General features: G+C 47.3%; 1 protein-coding gene across 2 annotated transcripts in view; it reads right to left on the bottom strand.

Annotated features, from left to right (window-relative positions):
* The window catches only part of CCDC92 (coiled-coil domain containing 92), a 31,314-nt gene extending 17,281 nt beyond the window's left edge, over positions 1–14,033 (bottom strand). The window contains exon 1 of one of the 2 annotated variants that reach the window (XM_030335679.1): positions 13,896–14,033. The gene's annotated coding sequence lies outside the window, so the exon portion shown is untranslated. Of the gene's footprint in view, positions 1–12,289; positions 12,364–13,895 lie in introns of those variants that run through there. The other variant, XM_030335678.1, reaches the window with a different exon arrangement.
* Positions 14,034–18,233: the final 4,200 nt, after the last annotated feature.

Here is an 18,233-nt window from a genome sequence, read left to right on the forward strand (position 1 = left end):
AATTTTTTTGAATTAATTCAAATTTAAATAGCCACATAATGGCCGGGGTGACCCTACCGGTCAGCAGAGACATAAAGCAATTAGAACCACACCTAGAACTGGGTGCTTGTTCCCACTCTTACTACAATACTCAGAATCACCCAGACAGGTGTCCTGGGCTCCCACACGCACCATTATGGGGTCTGCGGGGCCTATTCTCGCTTTGCACTGCAAGAATGACCTAACAGTTTAATCCCCACTGCTATTATCATCACACCGTCCCATTTTCTGTCTTCCTAGAATTTATCTTTCTTATATTACCAGAATGCAAACCGCACAGACACAAGTGCCGGTCTGTTCCATGCTGTATCAGGAGCACCTACAATAAAGGGCGCCTCCCTCTAATCATCCGAGGGGCCCTTTGAGAAAGGGTTCTCTACAGTGGGAATTAGTGGTGCTCTCACCCAATCTCTGGTCTGACACCCTCCCGTTAGGGTAGCGTGTTTTGTACTGGTGAGGTGAGAGGGTGTGGAAATATTTCTCCGACTGGCACGGGAATAAGGCAAAGGAAGGAAGGCTGGCTAGTTCATGCATGCCTTTGGGGAGTCTCTCTAATAAAAGACCAAAAGCACGATCAAGCCACATAAAAATGAAATAAACTTTAATTTCAGTGGCAGGGACAGTGTGGGCTTGTTCAGGATATTCCATGGAGTCTGTGACCTCCGGGATCTTGTCGGGGCAGCTTACCTACACGTGGAAACGTCATTTCTGTTACGGGCCAGCCACGGCAATCCCTGGTGCCGACGCCAGCACAGCATCGAACTCAGATGTGGCTGTGCTGCGCACAAACCAAGGGCTCGGTCCACACCCGAGGCGCTTTCCAGTGGAGTCCGAAACTTAGAGATCAGGAAACGCGCATGCCACGTTTGGACGAGGCTCTTCCTGGTCCGCGACGAAATGAGGAAAACGTGGACAGTGCAGCAGGTTTTCTGTAAAGCTGACTTTATTCCGTGCATGGGACAATTCTTCATTCTCCTTGTCCCACTTCCCAATTCGAAAGTGCACTGTTACATGATTCTAAAAGCCTGAGAACCACTCGAGTCACCAAGAGGTCCCAGTGAGCGCCAGGAGCTGACCCATCGTCATCGTTTTGTTTTTTAATTTATCTTTGGAAGCTGACAACGCCTATCAGAACGGGCCGAGCAACCCGTCCTCCTTTCAACTACGTGCCTGGTGGTCCTACATCAAGCCAGCGTGTGCTCTAAGTGCCCGCTGTGCCCTCAGTCTCAGGCCTGCTGCTGTTGGGGTGTGAGACTCAGCCGCTAAAGCACAAAGAAAACAGAGTCTAAAGGACTCCTCACAAGGTATATGCCGAGTACAGCAAGTACGACGACCCAGGGAGGTGCACCTGCCGCGGCGTCCGGAGCTCTTTTTTTACCCGCCTGTCTCCCACACGAGGCCGTACCAATCCCGGGGAGGCCGGGTCCCGGTCACCCGAGCACTCCCGGTGCTGTCCACACTGCCAGGCATGCGGAGGTGCCCGGTGAGCGCTGAGTGGAGAAGGGCTGCAGGGGCAGAGAAAGTTTGGTTTTGAGGAGGCAGCCACGAGGGCTGAGCCTTAAAGAGGGGCTGGGTTCACACAGAAGGGGGCATTTCTGGTGACGTGAGTATGGAGTTTTAGTTAGGAGTGGCAGTGATGCCACGTCAGACATGGAAGGAACGTTCTGGGGAGTGGTGGAAAATAAGGTTAGGTAGAAAAGCCAGGGCCAGATTTTAGTTGCTTATCAAAAGCCTCTCAGAAAATTGGAAATTAAAGAGAAAGAAAATGGGGGGGGGACACTGAGATTTTAGCCAATAGAGGCAAAACCTGTACTAAAGAGCGTTTAGTCTAGTGGGGCTGTTGCAGGATTGTGAAGGCAAGAGCCCTGACAGCACGCCCTCCTGCTCTGGGGAAACGGCATCACACAGAAGCACCTGCACGGAGCGTTCGTGCCTCACTATGCCCTTTATACACACTCTCAGAAGTAGACACGATTATCCTCATCTTCCACACTAACAAGCTTCGACGAGTTCAAGAAGTTTCTTACAGTCATAGCTAGCCAGCGGCAGGGCTGGGCTTCACCCCCAGCCCGGCCGACTCCGAGGCCACTCCCTGAGCCGTGGACGCCGCTGCTCTGCCCAGACGAAGGCAGGGATGCACGAAGGCTTCAAAGCGCATGCCCTGCAGACGCACATCACTTGCCCTGTTAGTTCACTTGTCCATTTGTTCAAAGTCCTGTTCTGCCCTGTTCTTTCCCCATATTTTAAGTTTTAAGCTTCTCAGGTCTATTCTTTTTTTTGGGGGGGAGGGTGGTGCTAACTAGAACTCCAGTGCTTACTCTTGAGGATGCTGCTCATGAAAAAAAAAAAATCCCAGAAGAAGAGAAAATGTTTTTCATGATAAATGTTCTTCCTAAAGCTGCACTTCCTAAAGCAGACACTTCTCAGTGCCTGGGTTAAGAAGCTAGCTGGGTTAAAGAACCACAACCTTATTCTGCCCTTCTATCTGGAAATGTGTACTTCTGTTTCACTACCAAGCAAGTATTTTAAGACAACTGGACTTTAGAGAATGTTGCTAATTCACTTAAAATGTAACTTTTCATTTCTAAAAGTTTGCTTTTCTAATTGGTTACCTTACTGATAATTTACTGTTTCAGTAATACAATTTCAAGTGACATTTCTCTTTTTTTTCGGGGGGGAGGGGCAGCAGGAGAGGGAGAGAGAGGATCTTAAGCAGGCTCCATGCTCAATGCAGAGCCTGACTCAGGCCTTGATCTCACAATGAGATCACGACCTGAGCTGAAACTGAGTCGGACACTTAACCGACTGAGCCGCGCGGGTGCCCCTGAAGTGACATTTCTTTTGTGAAGATATAGAAACCTTTAAGGTCTTGGTTAGTTAGAGAGGGGCCTGGGATTTCCCTCTTCCTACAGAAGAGATGTAGACACTGACAAATTCCTTATTTGGAGTTTTGCGTGTGCCCGTCCAAATCCACCATCGGTGCCGCACCCAGATAGCTGCACAGAATGGGGAGTAGAGAGAAGAAGGTGCCTCCTTGATGAGGTGAGTGGAGCCCGGCAGAGGCTGGGAGAAGTGGTGCCCCTTTGGGTCTTGGTGAAGAGCCGGCCTGCTTCTGCAACCTGACTCTAACCTGCTCTCCAGAAGAGCTTCTTCGCTCTCAGAGAGTCTACACAGCACGTCGTGTACGTATGCTTACAGCATTCAGACTTAAAGGGAGAACTCAGGGATTCCATCCTCTTGATGAACTCCATATGAGAGTTTGACTCAGTTAGAGCAGTGGTTCTCATCCGGGTACGCGTGCCCTCAGGGTGGACATCTGGGGCCGTCACAGTGTGGTAAGGGGCACGTCTGGCATCCAGTGGACAGAGGACAGGGACGCTGTGAAACAGCCCGCAGTGGCCGGGACGGCCCTCACACCAGAAACAGCAGTACTGCAGCTACAAACCCTGGGCTCCAGTCCTTCTAATTGGAGGCAGGCCTTTTTTCTTTGGACTTGAGGTTTCCTCTGCTCTCCTCCGGTTTCCCGGATTGCCAGCAAACGGCGCGTGGATGGAGCTCGCGGGACAGACAAGCCCCAGCCACGGGAGGCGTTCTCCCTGTAATAATCTGCTGACCCTGGAGGGAAAGGCAGCTGCGGCGCAAGCCTACCAGGGCACCTGTGAGAGCCTCTCCCTCGCTTCTGGAGCCCCCGGGGGAGGCGGGTGTGCGCAGAGGCGCTGCTTACCCAGCTCACCATGCTGGTCAGAATATGCGCGTGTCCTTTCTTTTGCTTGGAAGGGAAGGGCCGCGTGTGAACTCCGATTTGTTTAAGAACATAAGTTCTTGTCTTTAAGTGTAAGATGCTGTTTTGCCCCTATGGATGCTTAAGTGAACCGAGAAGTGAAGGGGGTGAATGTGAGAGAATTCTGGAACCCCACGTAGGGACCCCAGGATCACGGTTATAAAAGTGAGGTTTCTAGAGATGTTAAATGGATGGATTAAGGTTGACCCAACATGCACTTTCCGTGGGAGTACTTTCATCTAGAACAGCTCGTGAATCTCTAGGAAATTTTGATGATTACAGGCTTTAACGTTTCTTGAATGCAACAGAATTCCTGTTTTTAAGGAGACCACTAAATACTTATATAAAGACTGCCAAGAAATTTACAAAATCATGCCAAAACTCCTTATATTTTATGTGTACTAGCACTTTAAGAAAAGCTTTCCAGGCTGGGAAAAATGAAAGAACAGGCTCCACGATCACCAGGAAACACTGTTTATAAAAAGAGCCATAATTTAAACTTTGTTATTTACACAAACGTATTGGAGAAATTACATAAATTAGTATTGAACTGGTAAATCTTAAAATGGCTTTCTACTTGGAAAAGGTCTCTTCCAAAGTAAAAACAATTCTGTTAAAAAAAATCCAACTTTAGAAATAAAATTTAAAGATACAAGTACAAATCAAAAAGCCACCCCTTTTAAAAAAAAGTGTTCCAACATAACATGGAAGACAGCATAAAAGAAATAAGTTATTTAAGTGCCCTCAGGACAACTGAGGCAAATCCTCTGATGGTTTTGTGAACTTGGGGGTGTAAAGGAAGGGCCTATCTCCCTCGGTGGGGTGCGGGGGGCACACAAAGCATCACACTTCATTTTCTCAACAAAGCAAGGGGGGACACCTAGAATACTCCAATGAATACAACATTACACATCCTGCTATCGCGGAACTGACCTGTGGGAGTGGGGAGGCACAGACAACCCTACACACATTAATTCATACCAAAAAGTAGGATATTTGCACAAAGTCCAAATTAAATTGTCCTTCATAAATCCCTTACAGTTGCCTTGCAAATCAGCTCACGGTCACCAAACCATCATTTAAGAGTAGGTAAATCTAAACACGAGCATACAACTGACAAGTGAACTACGTCTTGAGAAACTAGTATAATTTGCTTTTTAAAAATCTTAGACAATATTACATATAGGATAAGATTATTCAACTTCCATTAGCTAAGTAATGTTTTAAGATGCCGTATTTCTTCTGACAAATTCTTAGTCAACAACTGCATTATTCTTTAATGTAAATTATATTTTCTAAAACCCCTACTTCCCTTTGGACTAGAAGACTGCTGAGATAATTAGTTAATACTCTATATTTACAGAAAGATGTATGGAGAAATTACAATTCAAACAGGAAAAAAACAGACCTTATCACCTCACAATCCCCATGGGTCATCTGCTAGGTACTTCTGAGCACTTATTCTTAAAGCTCAAATTAAGATGGTAAAACCAACTGATGTATCGTGGACATCTGGTATATTTGATAACATTTACAAACCACGATTTTAAATCTCTACTATACTATCATTTAAATAAACTGTTTGGAATGACTCTGTGTGTCCGATATATTAAAGCAGATCAATAAACACTTGCGTACAATTGGGGGGGACAAGAAAGTTAGTCTCTGGATGCAATCTGTTTTCAGCAAAGAAGAATCTTTATTCATCTCTGCCTCTGCACACTCTGTCCAGAAGACAAAATGTACTGTCCTCACTGGAATATGCAATCCCGCTTGTCTTTCTCACTCTTTTTTTTCTGACTCTCCTTCTGACTACGGACAGTTGTGAAAATAGTGAGGCCTTCTCGCTTGGGGAGGAACTCGTTTCTAATGGTGCTTGTGTTACCCTCCACTGGGGGCTGTTTTAGAACCATCTTTCTTTTGGGGAATAATGTGATCCCAGCTATCTGTTGCCAGTCATCTGTTTCAGACTGAGCAGTTTCTTCTGGAAGCGCTTCCCCATGCTGTCCCTGTCCCAGACCAGGCTCCCACAGTAAAAGGGCCTCTGGAGTCTGGCAGGGAGGCCTTGCAACCACACCATCCCCCAGAGAGCTCCTTGACAGCTCCAGAGGACTTAGTTTTCTCATCTTGCTCCTGTGCCCCATAGCCTGGTACATACACGGGAGAGGATGCCAGGGATAATTAGACATGAACGGTATGCTCCAAATTTTCCACTGTAGCTCAAGAGTATTTTATGAGCCGTCCTATTTGTCAGGCTCACATTGTGGGGGTGGGAGACAAGAACCATAAATGCAAAGAGGGTGGCTTCTCTATCCCTTTGGGGTGGATGGCATTTGTAAGCATATATTCAAATTTGTTTTGTTCAAATGAAAATGGTTTTAATGTAAACATTTTAGCAATTTCACCAGATGTAGAAGATACCCACATACAAAGGCTGTCACAATGACTGCCAAAAGGACTTCTGAAATAGTCTATGTCCAGAAACTTGGCACATTAAGTGTGTCTGTTAACAGGAGACCACAATTCACAGGTCAGAGTATAAAAAAAAGTTCTATCACGCCCTACACACTCATTCATTTACGATGAAACTGAGAAAAATAATCTGGCAAGATTTTGCAGAAACTGGATAGAAGTGGCTAGATAGATGTCCTACGTATGGATAATGAATATGAGACTTTTAACACACAAAAATCCAGGGCCTTCGCCTAAAAAATGGAGTGGGCTCATAAGACTTTGGGTTACCGCCCAAAGGCATAACATTAGCGTGCTAGATGACGCAGGGTCCTACTGGCGGGCAGCGTGGATGAAGGGTGTCCACGTGCTTCAGTTGCAGGTGCAGGAAGCCTAGATGACCAGGTTCACTTATATCAGGGTTCATCAGTCCATGATCTCACTTTGGCTTTCCTGTAGAGACTTGGAAGTTCTGCAGGTTACTGATACCAACCAGGGACGCACAGCAACTCAGCTAGGAAGACAGTGGCTCCACTGTCTAACGCTTTCTAACTGCACTCAATGTTCCTTCAAGGCCAGGGATGGGTAATCTGCTTCCTGGTTGAACTTCAGACATGTGGTGATAACCTGCACAGGAAGGTCTTGGTAGCGTCCCGAACTTCCTTTGAAAGGCACTCTAACCACAGCCTGCTGGTGGGCAGAATTCAGTGCGTTGTTCTAGAATTAGCCAACGATTGCCCCAAACTGTTCTGAGTTCCAACCTACAACCATGGATGAGACCTGAGAACACCTCCACACAGGTAGCATTCAACCCACTTGTCTCCAAAAAGGTCTCATCTCTGGCTTTACTTGTTCCAACTTAGATTTTTATTTTATTTCTTCCTAAAAAAAATAACCTTTGCCTTCAACAAGGTTTGGCTTTGTCTCCGAACCAGGTACTAATACCGTAGCATCGCTAATACTGATAAAACTCCTGTCAAAAACTGACTTGACCGCTTTCTTGACGGGAATGAATTCTACAATTTGAAACCCTACGCAGCAGGGAGGCCGAGGAGGATTACATATCCTTTCTCCCTATCAAACAAGACCGTGTTCGTCTCTCCCCTGGTGCAGTGCAATAGGGCATATCAGTGAGCCAGCACCTCACTGCCTCAACTTTCTGGTCTGGTCACCGGGACAGAACCGAAAGATAAAGACGATTCATTGCTGAAGACAAAGACTGACCCTCCTGGGGAAGAACAGGCCATACCTAACAGCCCCTGCTATACACTTGTCGGCGGGAACACAAAAGTGAAAAACCAAACAACCTCTCTCCATCTTTCTTACCAATGTGCAAAACAAAGTATTTCCAAAAACTGGATCGGCTCCCACATGCCACAAGCCACTGGAGAGGAAGTAACACAGTGCCTTTCACCTGGGTTGACAGGTGTGATGGCCGGGAGACAGAAGAGTTAAAACAGCCCTCTTCACTGTCCAGGGTGTGGCCTGAGCCTAACCACCTCTACTCGCTCATGCTGAGAACACCAGAATAGGAGCGAAGAGAAAAATACGGTGACCTCGGGTTATTGTGTTGCCCAGTGGTGGAAATGTAACCTGGGGAACTAGTGTTTTTATGAGTACTCTCTGCATTGCACTAAATAAGTAGCCCTTACAGGGTATAAAGCCACTCACTGCCAGGTGAAATGTGCGATTTCAAGAAAAACAGAATCGTACAGCAATACTTAGGCAACGTTCCATAACAAATTGGGCTTAAAAGGACATCTCATAAACCCTCTTACCTGTATAGTAAATGGAAATGGCACAGGGTGAATTTAAAACAGGTTGGGAAGGAAACCTGAAGAGAAGTAGTGGATCTTATGCAGGCCTAAATTTCATATCTCAAGTGTCGCCAAGGAGGCAACAAAGAGAACAATTACAGCGGCAGAGTCCTATATGCCTCAAATTCCATTACAAGTGCTCGTCTGTCTTTTTTCTCTCCCTTATTGGCGGCTTTAAGCATCTCAGGCTTGCTCTTTTGTTTGGTCCTAACCAAAGGAGTTCCACTGCTCAGTGTTGAGAATTGGGCTTGTGGAAGGAATCTCGATAGAAGAAAACATATTCCTACTTCCTTTACAGCTACAGAAGAGCAGACACTTCTTCCTTCAGAAAGTGATTTCTGATAAAGCGGTCAACTGGGAAGAATCACAAAGATGTGTATCTTACTCTGCTCTCCAAGTGTGGAGACCTGCATGTAATATACAAACTCCCCTGTTTTCTAAGTTCTTAGACAGCTGTGTGATGGCTTCATCGACTGTGGTGAGGAGCTCTAAAATGCAACCTTTGACCTCTAAAAAGGCTGTTTTCTAACTGGCTGCCTTACTTGATAATTTGTTGTCTTAGTTGTAATATTTAAAGTGGCATCTGTGATTTTTTTTTTTCCAAAAGTAGAAAGTACACATAAGGCTTTCTTTATTTTTTGGTTGGCCAGAGAACTTGATATGCTTCTCTTTTCCCTTCACGCATGCTTTCATGCATAAAGCATAGATAAATAACGTATTTCATGTTCAAAGTTCGAGTCTTTGTCTTATTTAAATCATACCCAAATTCAACTAGTGGATAAACAGGCACAAAAAGCATGAGACAAACTCATCTACTAAGGGAGGAAACTATTTTTAAAAGGTGTTTTTTTTTGAAAGGTTAAGCACATGCATACATTAATTCAGAATTGTTTTTCCTTCTAACTTCTTCCTCAACCAGAGAGGTCAGACGCCGGTTTAACTCAATTGGCCTCGTGACCATTACGCTCCACCTAAATCCTGGCGCAGAGAACGTTCGCTCGGGTACGCTGGTATTCACAGGAAGCTCTGCTCTGCTCCTTGGCCACAGACAGAGTCCTGGCCCCACCAACCCACTTAATACATGGATCGCTATTGACAACCAATAGCCTCTTCTTGATCATGGGTAGATCATCATCCAGATTGTTGACAGATCATCATTCCCAGGATTGGCTTAGCACAAATAGGACACATCTTTTTCTTTTTCAAACACAAAGCTCAAATTCACCTAATCTTTTCAGTACATTCTATTTCTCCTCAGCTGTGTTTTACCTTCAGCTGCCAACATATATTTAAAAAACAACACAGACATACTGGAAGAATGTCCAGTGCAACTTCCTGTAGGTGGATATGACTGGATTTTTTTTTTGCTGTGAAATTTGAGTCATGTTTGAGTAATGAAATAAACATGAACTAAAATGCAGAGCAAGCACAAGAATCAGCCCTTAATCAGTATCTTTTAAAAAAATAATTTCAGCTCAGAAGAAAATCTATTCACCTTCACAACCTGCTGACTCTGACAAGAATGACTGACATCATCCCATTTTTTAGAAAGAGCTTTAAAGGAAAAAAAAAAAAACCTCTTCTGCTTGTCTTTAGAGAAATGGGTAATTTTCCCTTAATTAAATGTTTGTTATAGAAAATAAAAGCCGAAGGAAGAAATACAAATCACGTATAATTAAAAAGAGCCTTTTAAAAGTCTTTTGACTGTGAGAGCGTCTTATTACCTGTAAAGCCCATACACAGGCTAAGGAGGACCACAATCACCTCTGATACCAGATTGGCCTCCACCCCAGTACAAACCTTCCAAAGGCTCAGGGACGTTCTGGGGAGTCGTTATGCCCACAGCTGCAGAAGCCAGCACAAAAACACGAAAAATGAGCCACAGAGCCCTTCAATCCACTGCCTCTGGAATCCCCAGACCCCCCCCCCCCCGCCCCCTCCCCCCGGGGGGTTCCTCACACCCGGTTGGGGAACCAGCTTATGTGGAAACTCTGCGGGGAAGGAGAAGCCCCTTCTTTCCACAGCTGGAGGTTCTAACCATAAGCAACGTTGGCTTTTATGTCCAGGTGAAATCTGTCTTCCTATAAGTACTCCTCAGTCGCTTCTGTACTTGGGAATTACTCTAAATAGAACATACAATCCCTTTGCTGCACGACAGACCTTAAATATCTGAAGACAATTAGGGCACATTCACTTGTCTGCCCAAACCTTTCTGCAGGTTTAAACATCAAAGGTGGAGATGTGAAAATTGATGTCATTAAGGTAGCGCCTACCTAACTGGTCTGGAATGTCAATCTGAGTACAACATTTATTGCAGCTTCGGCATGTGAAGCCCATAAAGGCACCTAGGTGATGACCTTTAAGGATGTCCAATTCAGTACATATAATTAGTCTTAGTTAAAAAAATGTGTGCCCACTGTGTATCAGGAACTTTTTGACTGACCTTGTTCCGGGCAGAAGAAAAAGGCCTGTATCTTTTCTTGTTAGAAATATGAGAAAACGCTTTATCAGCATTTCTTAAAAGCATCAACGTTGTTAACATCAGTATTGTTGCAAATGCCCTCTGCCGCTTAAGCAATGACATTAAAATGAATTTATCCAACGAATCGCAGATGAAACAGTTAAGAACCCAAATGATCTTCCGTCGCAAGTAAAAGGATTTGTTTTTTTATATAAGAATTAACAATATTTTCCAAGAGACCTGTTAGATTGATGTGTTTACATGTACTACAATAAAAATCGGATACACACAAATAACTGTTTTGTACTTTGGACTGTAAACGTAAACTAAACTTACTGAGTAATTACAACATGATGCAGAGAAACAAAACTATTTCATTTTAAGGTGTTTCAGTAGTGTGTGTATATATAGACCCACATATATACACTTGTATAGATCTCACAAGTCTTAAAACCTTTTCCAAAAAATATTTCGTGTAAGATGAACATTTAGCCAAAAGAAATACATAAATTCAAAGCATCTTTGGGGATAAAAGTCACTTTAAACGTGAGCATCTTTTTCCTTACAATTCAACAGCAAGAAAAATGCAGACAAATTCTTGGCGATGTAAAAAAAAAAAAAAAAGCCCCCATTTAATAAAACAATAACAATGCTCTTTATAGAAGTCTCAAACCTAAAAATCTTAAAAAAGAACCCAGCAATTCTAGCTTTAACACTCTTACAGGTAGGTTTCTGGAAATGCGTAATATAATAAAGTCCCACGGTCGCGGAGCTTGTGTTTTGCAATGAGACCTATTACTGCAACCTAAATTACGGAGCACGATTATATCTCCTCTTAGGTCACCCCATTTTCGTTATTGGAATAGATCATACTGCTAACTATCAAAGCTTGAAATTAAATAACACAGGTCAGCAGGAACACGTAAGTCAGATCAACCAGAGTCACTCACTGTAGCCGACGGCAGCTCTGTAGTCAAGCCTGGAGCTCTACTGCATATTAGCATTACGCTCAATTTCAGGAATTACAAGCAAATCGTTATTTGGGGTAATCTCCAGCCCACATCAAAGCTTCAGAAAAGGGCTGTAAGGTAGATACTTACGTAAAGGGTTATCAGAAAGAGAGACAATATAACTTATCGGGGAGGGTCTCTAACGTCCACAGTGTGTTAAAACGCATTAAAAAGGCGATGTGGATTCAGACGGCCTCCTCCCCACAGCCTCCCAGACAAAGCAGGGCCAGGCCCTCGGGCGCTCCTGGTGCACCTGCAATGCGGATCCCTCACCCCACAATCCCACCCCGAGGCTGGCAGGAGCGGCCCCTGGGCCGGCCGCTCCTGCCCCATCGCATTGGCCTGGGTGCGCGGTGCAGACGGTCCGCAGCCTGGACTGGAGCCCTGGCAAAGGCATCCCCCTCCCCATAACGGGCTGCAAGACGCCGCAGGCAGCCGGCGCGGGGGTCGCTGCGCTTCCTTTCTGCCCTCCTCTCCGCCTTTTCGTGTCTCCCGCACGTCCCCCGACCCCCCGAGGTGTTTCCGCAAGGGGACACCCTTCCCCGTCGGCGAGCCCTGGGGGGGGAGACGGGAGGACCCCCTCCCCCTGCAGCGAGGGCTTTTAAAACAGTCTAAATAAATTCCTGTCCGGACAGGTGCCCCCGCCCCCCGCCGGCGCCCGCAGAGCCTCCCCAGAGGTACCGCCAGGTGAGCGGGGCTGCACTCGGTCACACCTCGGGCCCCGCCTCACCTGCGGGCGCGGCCGTCGCGGTCCTTCAGGCGGCTCCCCCCCTCGGCGCGGTCCTCCCGGCGGGCGGCTGCGGGGGCTGGCGGCCCATGGGCGGGGCGGCGGGCGGGGCTGGCTCCCGGCTTCGGCCCTGCCCCGGCCGGGCGGCCGAGGGAGGTCAGTGGGCGCCGCCCGCCGAACGCATCTCGCCGGCTCCCACCCGAGCGCTCGCCGCGGTGCACGCCGGGAGCGGGGGCCGGGGCGGCGAGGCCAGGCCGCGCTGACCGGGCGGACGGCTGAGGCGCCGGCGCGGCGGCGGGTCTGTCTGCGGGGCAGGGCGGGGGCGGCCGCTCGATAGTCACTTCGCGGGGAGGGGACGACGCCCCACTCCCCCAGCTGTGGTGGGGCAGGGGACGGGGACCGAGGGGCAGGGAGGGTCTGGCCGGTGGGACGCAGGCGCAGAGCTCAGGTGCGGCCGCACTGCGGTTGCCCAGGGTAACGCGGGCCCGGGTGGGGCGGGGAAGGAGGAGCGAGCGGGCGAGCGGGAGCGCGCGCGCAGGGCCGGGGTTGCGGGGGTGGGTACCCGGGACCAGCCTGGGATTGGGGGGGGGGGAGGGCGCGCGCGGGCGGCCGACGGGGGCGGAGGCGAGGGGGGTTGCCGGGGCGAGGGCCGGACGGCGCGCATGCGTGCGGCCCCCGCTCCCCCGGGGCTCGTCGGCCCCGTGCGTGCGCACGCGCGCTGTCCCCCGGAGGCGTCTGGGTGTGCGGAGCGCGCGCGCGCGGCTCGGAGGCGCACCTGTGAGGTGTCCCTTGAGGAGAGGGAGGGTGGGTGCGCGGAGCCCGCGGCCTGGGGCGCTTCATCCCCTCACTTGGAGTGAGTTGTCGGGCGGCCGGGCTGCAGTCTATTTCTTTTCGGGAACGAGGCGGGGGCGGGGGGCGAAAGGGGAGCGGGCTCCGGCTTGGAGGGAGGATGAGTGGGTTAAAGAAAAGAAAAACAACCCATCACTTAGGATGGGCCTCGGGCCGGGGCCGGCCCCTGGGCGTCGGTAGGAAAGGTCAGAGCGCCCCCCCCCACCCCCCACCCCCCGCAGCCGGGCGGCGCGGCGGCCACCGGGCAGGCCCCGCGGAGGGCGGCCTGGCCGCGGGGCCTCGGCGGGCCGGCGCGGGCCCCGCGGCGCCGGCGGCGGGGAGCGGGGGTCACAGATGGCGGCCGGGGTGCGCGGCGAGGGCTGGGCAGCGGCAGGGGCGAGGCCGGGCGGAGGCCCCGCGGGAGCCGGACTCCCGAGCCGGGCTCCATTGTTGTCGGAGCCGAGGGAAGGGGGAGCGAGACCGCTTACGAAGCCCGTGGAGCCGCGCCTTGGAGCCTTTCCAGGCGGGTCCCCGGAGAGGCGGTAATGGCCGCGCCGAGGGCTCGGGGAGCCGGGCTGCGGCGCCGAGAAGCCCGGCTGCGTGGTGTGATGCTGTGTGTGTGTGTGTGCGTGTGTGTGTTTTTAGAGCGCCCTGCGTCCCAGCAGAGCCGGCCGAGCCCCCTGCCCAGGTGATGAGGAAGCCTTCGCGCCCCCAGCGCAGATCGCCGCTGCCGCTGGACGCCTCCTCCATTGTTTGACCACAACAAGGGCCGGATTCTCACCCAGGTAAACCGGATGGCCGCGCAGCCGAGCTCCCTCTCAGCTCCCACCTCCAAAGGAATCCTCTCCTCTTTCAGGACTTGACTTCCGTGTGCTCACTGTCCCCTGCTCCTGATTAACTCCGTATCTCCACCTCCCAGACATTTTCCCATCCGGATTAATCTGCCCGCATCTCTCTGCCAAGTCACCTCTCATTTCCCTCAAAACTCAGCTCCTTTGTGAGCCCTTCCTTGCCGAACTCTAACGACTCCAATCTCTCTAGGAGGAGCCCGCTCTGTACTCTTTCCAGTTGCTAGTTTGTTTGTTGGTTGTCTTGCTGCAACAAAGGAGATCAGGTACTAAAAAAAAAAAATAATAATAATAATAACAATAATTTTAAGTTACTGTTTTTTTTTTTTTTTAAACGAGCGTTGTGTGACGTTTAGACAGTTTCTTGTTTGAACAGGATGGGACCGTTTTTATCGTTTATATTATTTGGTCTTCTCTTTTAGAGAGGCCCCTACTTCCTTTATGGAGGCATAGCTTTTAGAGCAGAAGAGTGACCTTTCTGTTTAGCCCACAGGTTAATTTAAATTAAAAAAAAAAATTTTTTTTTTAAATGAGTAAAGCAACGTATTTTTTTTGTAAAAATGGAAATAACACAGACATGGTCACTACCGGTCCCTGTCTCCAGAGATGATAACTATTTTATGTTCGGTGTGTATCCTTCTAGATCTTTTCAGATGTGTTTCCGCGTGTGTACTTGTATTATCTTTGTTTTAGCGAGGACTGGTGCACTCTTATCTTCCGGTTTCAGCATCGGGCGTGTTAACTCGTTTGTAAGACCTGCTGCATCACGTTCCGTAGTTTGGGTACACCATAGTTTATTTAGCTGTTTCCCAGATTGGTGGCCATTTAAATTTTAACTTTATTTAAAACAGCTCTTCTGGCGGTGGTTCTCTGGTGAAATGAAATTTTAGTGAAGGGAGCACAGAGCTACACTAATTACAGAGAGGAGGCCTTTAGGATGGGGGTTCTCTTTGGTTAAGAAATTTACATGTGGGACCTCTGCCCCTCCCCCAGTATAATCATGACTCTACTACTTTCAAGTCTTGTGACCTTGAGGAGGACAGTCACTCTAAGCCTCCGGTTCCTTTTCTATAAATGCTAATACCTGCTGGGTCTGCTCCTCACAGTTCAGTGTCATGATGCGTGTGAAAGTCCTTTGCAGGATGTAAACTGGTATGTAAATGCTGATTTTATTAGCTTTTGTGATCCAAAAGGATTTTTTTATTTGCCACGTGGTGTACGTCATTTTTGACCGGCTGTGTCTGTTACAGAGATCACCAACTCTGAGTGCTCTTTAGTTTGTGATTTTGCTGTAATTTTCTTATCAAGTACCGTTAACCTGTTAGACTTCTTGAAGAGTATTTGACAGAGCATATTTTTCCTAGTGTTGTACATGCTCTAAGAGATAAGACGTATACGTTAGTTGACTGTGAATAAAGTATCAGCAAACAACACTACGCAAAACAGAACTTACTTCCTACTGATACAAATTTGTGTATGTATTTTCCTGTGGCGGCATCAGATTCAGGTTAGCTTTTATGTCCTTGGGGTAAAATGTATTCTAACTGAATTTGCAGGCAGTATGAGTTTTAACCGTTTAAATATCGATTCAATGACGTGGTGGGTATTATTTTAAGATGCAAGAAATACAGTGAGGGGTTTTGTAGGTATTTTTATTTCATTCAGATACATATGAATGCTTGCAATGTGGCCAGCAAAATCAATTTGTTCCTGTTCTCTTGGAGGTTATAATCTATGGGGGTGGAGGGAACCAGAGAGTAAACAACCACACAACTGCACGTACAATCACAAATGGTGGTATCTGTTAGGAAAGTTAGGTAGTACCGGTTATGAGAGAGTGTATATAAAAAGGGCAACAAATTTTGGATGGTGGAAAGCAGGCCCGGGAAAGACTTTTTTGCAGAAATAAGATTTGAGCTGAGATCTGAAGGGTGAGTAGGTGTTAGTGTAGAGTGAAGTGGGGGATAATTTTCCAGGCAGGGGAATGGCATGTGGGAAGGCCCTGAAGGGGGAGAGAGCTTTGCCCATTCCAGGAACTGAAAGAATGGCTTGTGGATGGATTCTGGTGGGTGAGGGGGAAGTGTGGCTAGGCAGGGGGCCAGATCATGTAGGGTCTTGTAGGACAGGTTAAGGATGTTTTATTTTATTCTGAGTGAAATGGGAAACCATTGCAAGGGTTGGGTTTGAAGCAGGGGAATGACATAATCAGATCTGCATTTTTAAACAGCCACTCCAGCTGCTACATGCAGAATGTGGAGGTGGTGGGCAGAGTGGAAGTCAGGGAGATGAGGTTGGCCATTTTATTTTTTTATTTATTTATTTTTATTTTTTTTTTTTTAATTTTTTTTTTCAACGTTTTTATTTATTTTTGGGACAGAGAGAGACAGAGCATGAACGGGGGAGGGGCAGAGAGAGAGGGAGACACAGAATCGGAAACAGGCTCCAGGCTCTGAGCCATCAGCCCAGAGCCCGACGCGGGGCTCGAACCCACGGACCGTGAGATCGTGACCTGGCTGAAGTCGGACGCTTAACCGACTGCGCCACCCAGGCGCCCCTAGGTTGGCCATTTTAGAAGTCTGTCTGGAAGAGAGGTGATCTTTCCCTTGGAGTTCACAGTGAATTCAAACGGCCACTAAACTATGGGCAGATAGATAGTTTGATTTAAAAAATCCTTATTTCTTATTTTCAAGAAGTAGGCACTTTTTTTTTTTTTTAACGTTTATTTATTTTTGAGACAGAGAGAGACAGAGCATGAATGGGGGAGGGGCAGAGAGGGAGGGAGACACAGAACTGGAAGCAGGCTCCAGGCTCTGAGCCATCAGCCCAGAGCCCGACGCGGGGCTCGAACTCACGGTCCGTGAGATCGTGACCTGAGCTGAAGTCGGACGCTCAACCGACTGAGCCACCCAGGCGCCCCGAAGTAGGCACTTTTTAATGCTAAAGTATACATAGAAATGAAGCCAGTTATCCACATTGTACTTAATAGAAAGGTATTAGAGTCATATTAAAAATTAGGATATTATTTAACAGCTGTTTATAAGTTTTATCAAAGCAGTAATGCATGCAATAAGAGTGAGGGAAGGATCCAAAATGAAAAGAAGAGAAGTATTTGTAGATGCTATCAGCTGCAAAAATGAGAATGACAAAAAACTATCAGACAAAAATTGAGGAAGTGACTGGGTACACAATGCGTATATAAAATTTATAGCTTTTTGAATACCAAAAATAACAGGGCAGAAACTAAAATGGAAAAGAAAAAAAACAACAAAAAACCCCAAACAGGCTCTGATCACAATGCAACGAAATAACGTAAAACATGTAAGTACAGCCTTATAAAGATAAGTGCAGTCTACACAGAGGAGACCATAAATATCCTGAAAGATATGAGAGAATGTCTTAAATGAAAAAATAGGCTGTATTCCTGGATGTGATGTTTAAACATTATAGAACTATCCATTTTGGGATAAACTGGACAGAATAATTATGAGTAATGAGGTGGGACAAGTTCTCTCTGATATTAAATGTGTTATAGAGCCACGTTCTAAACGGTGTCATGCTGGCTTTATAATATCTGTACAGGTCACTGGAATCTATCCAGCACCCCCCAAATACACATGGGAGTGTATAGTAAATGATAAATCATCATGAATGCCCCCTAAATCATAAAGAAAATGTGAGAGCAGATATTAAACATCTGGAAAAGAGGGTTCTGTATGCTGAGGTGGGCAAAGACTTTCTAATCAATCAAACAGACTTGAAATAGAATCTTTTTTTTTGAAGACTCAAGGATTTTTTTAATGTTTACTTTTGAGAGAGAGATAGCAGTGGAGGGGCAGAGAGGGGGCGGGGACAGAGGATCCGAAGCTGGTTGTGTGCCGACAGCAGATCTCACGATCATGACCTGAGCTGAAGTTGAACACTTAACCGCGTAACCGACTGAGCCACCCAGGCGCCCCTGAACTAGAATCTTCTAAGTGAAGAAAATATCTGCCGTGCAGGTGTTGTGAGGGAAAGAGGTCGAGATCCTGGTAACTCTGGGGCACTCAGATCTGTTAGTAGTTAAAGATCAGTGGATTAGACTACAAAAAATTTAAAACTTACATAAGAAGAGAAGGAAAACAAAACCCTAGGATTAGAAGCCAAACCACAAAGTAGGAAAATGTTTGTGACAAACATAAGTGAAGACTTAATACCTTCAGCATGTAAAGAACTCACATGGATCAATGAGGAAAATAATATAAGTCCACACACAAGTGGTTACAGGATGTGGA

Source organism: Lynx canadensis, chromosome D3 (assembly GCF_007474595.2).
Source record: "Lynx canadensis isolate LIC74 chromosome D3, mLynCan4.pri.v2, whole genome shotgun sequence".
Classification (NCBI taxonomy): domain Eukaryota; kingdom Metazoa; phylum Chordata; class Mammalia; order Carnivora; family Felidae; genus Lynx; species Lynx canadensis.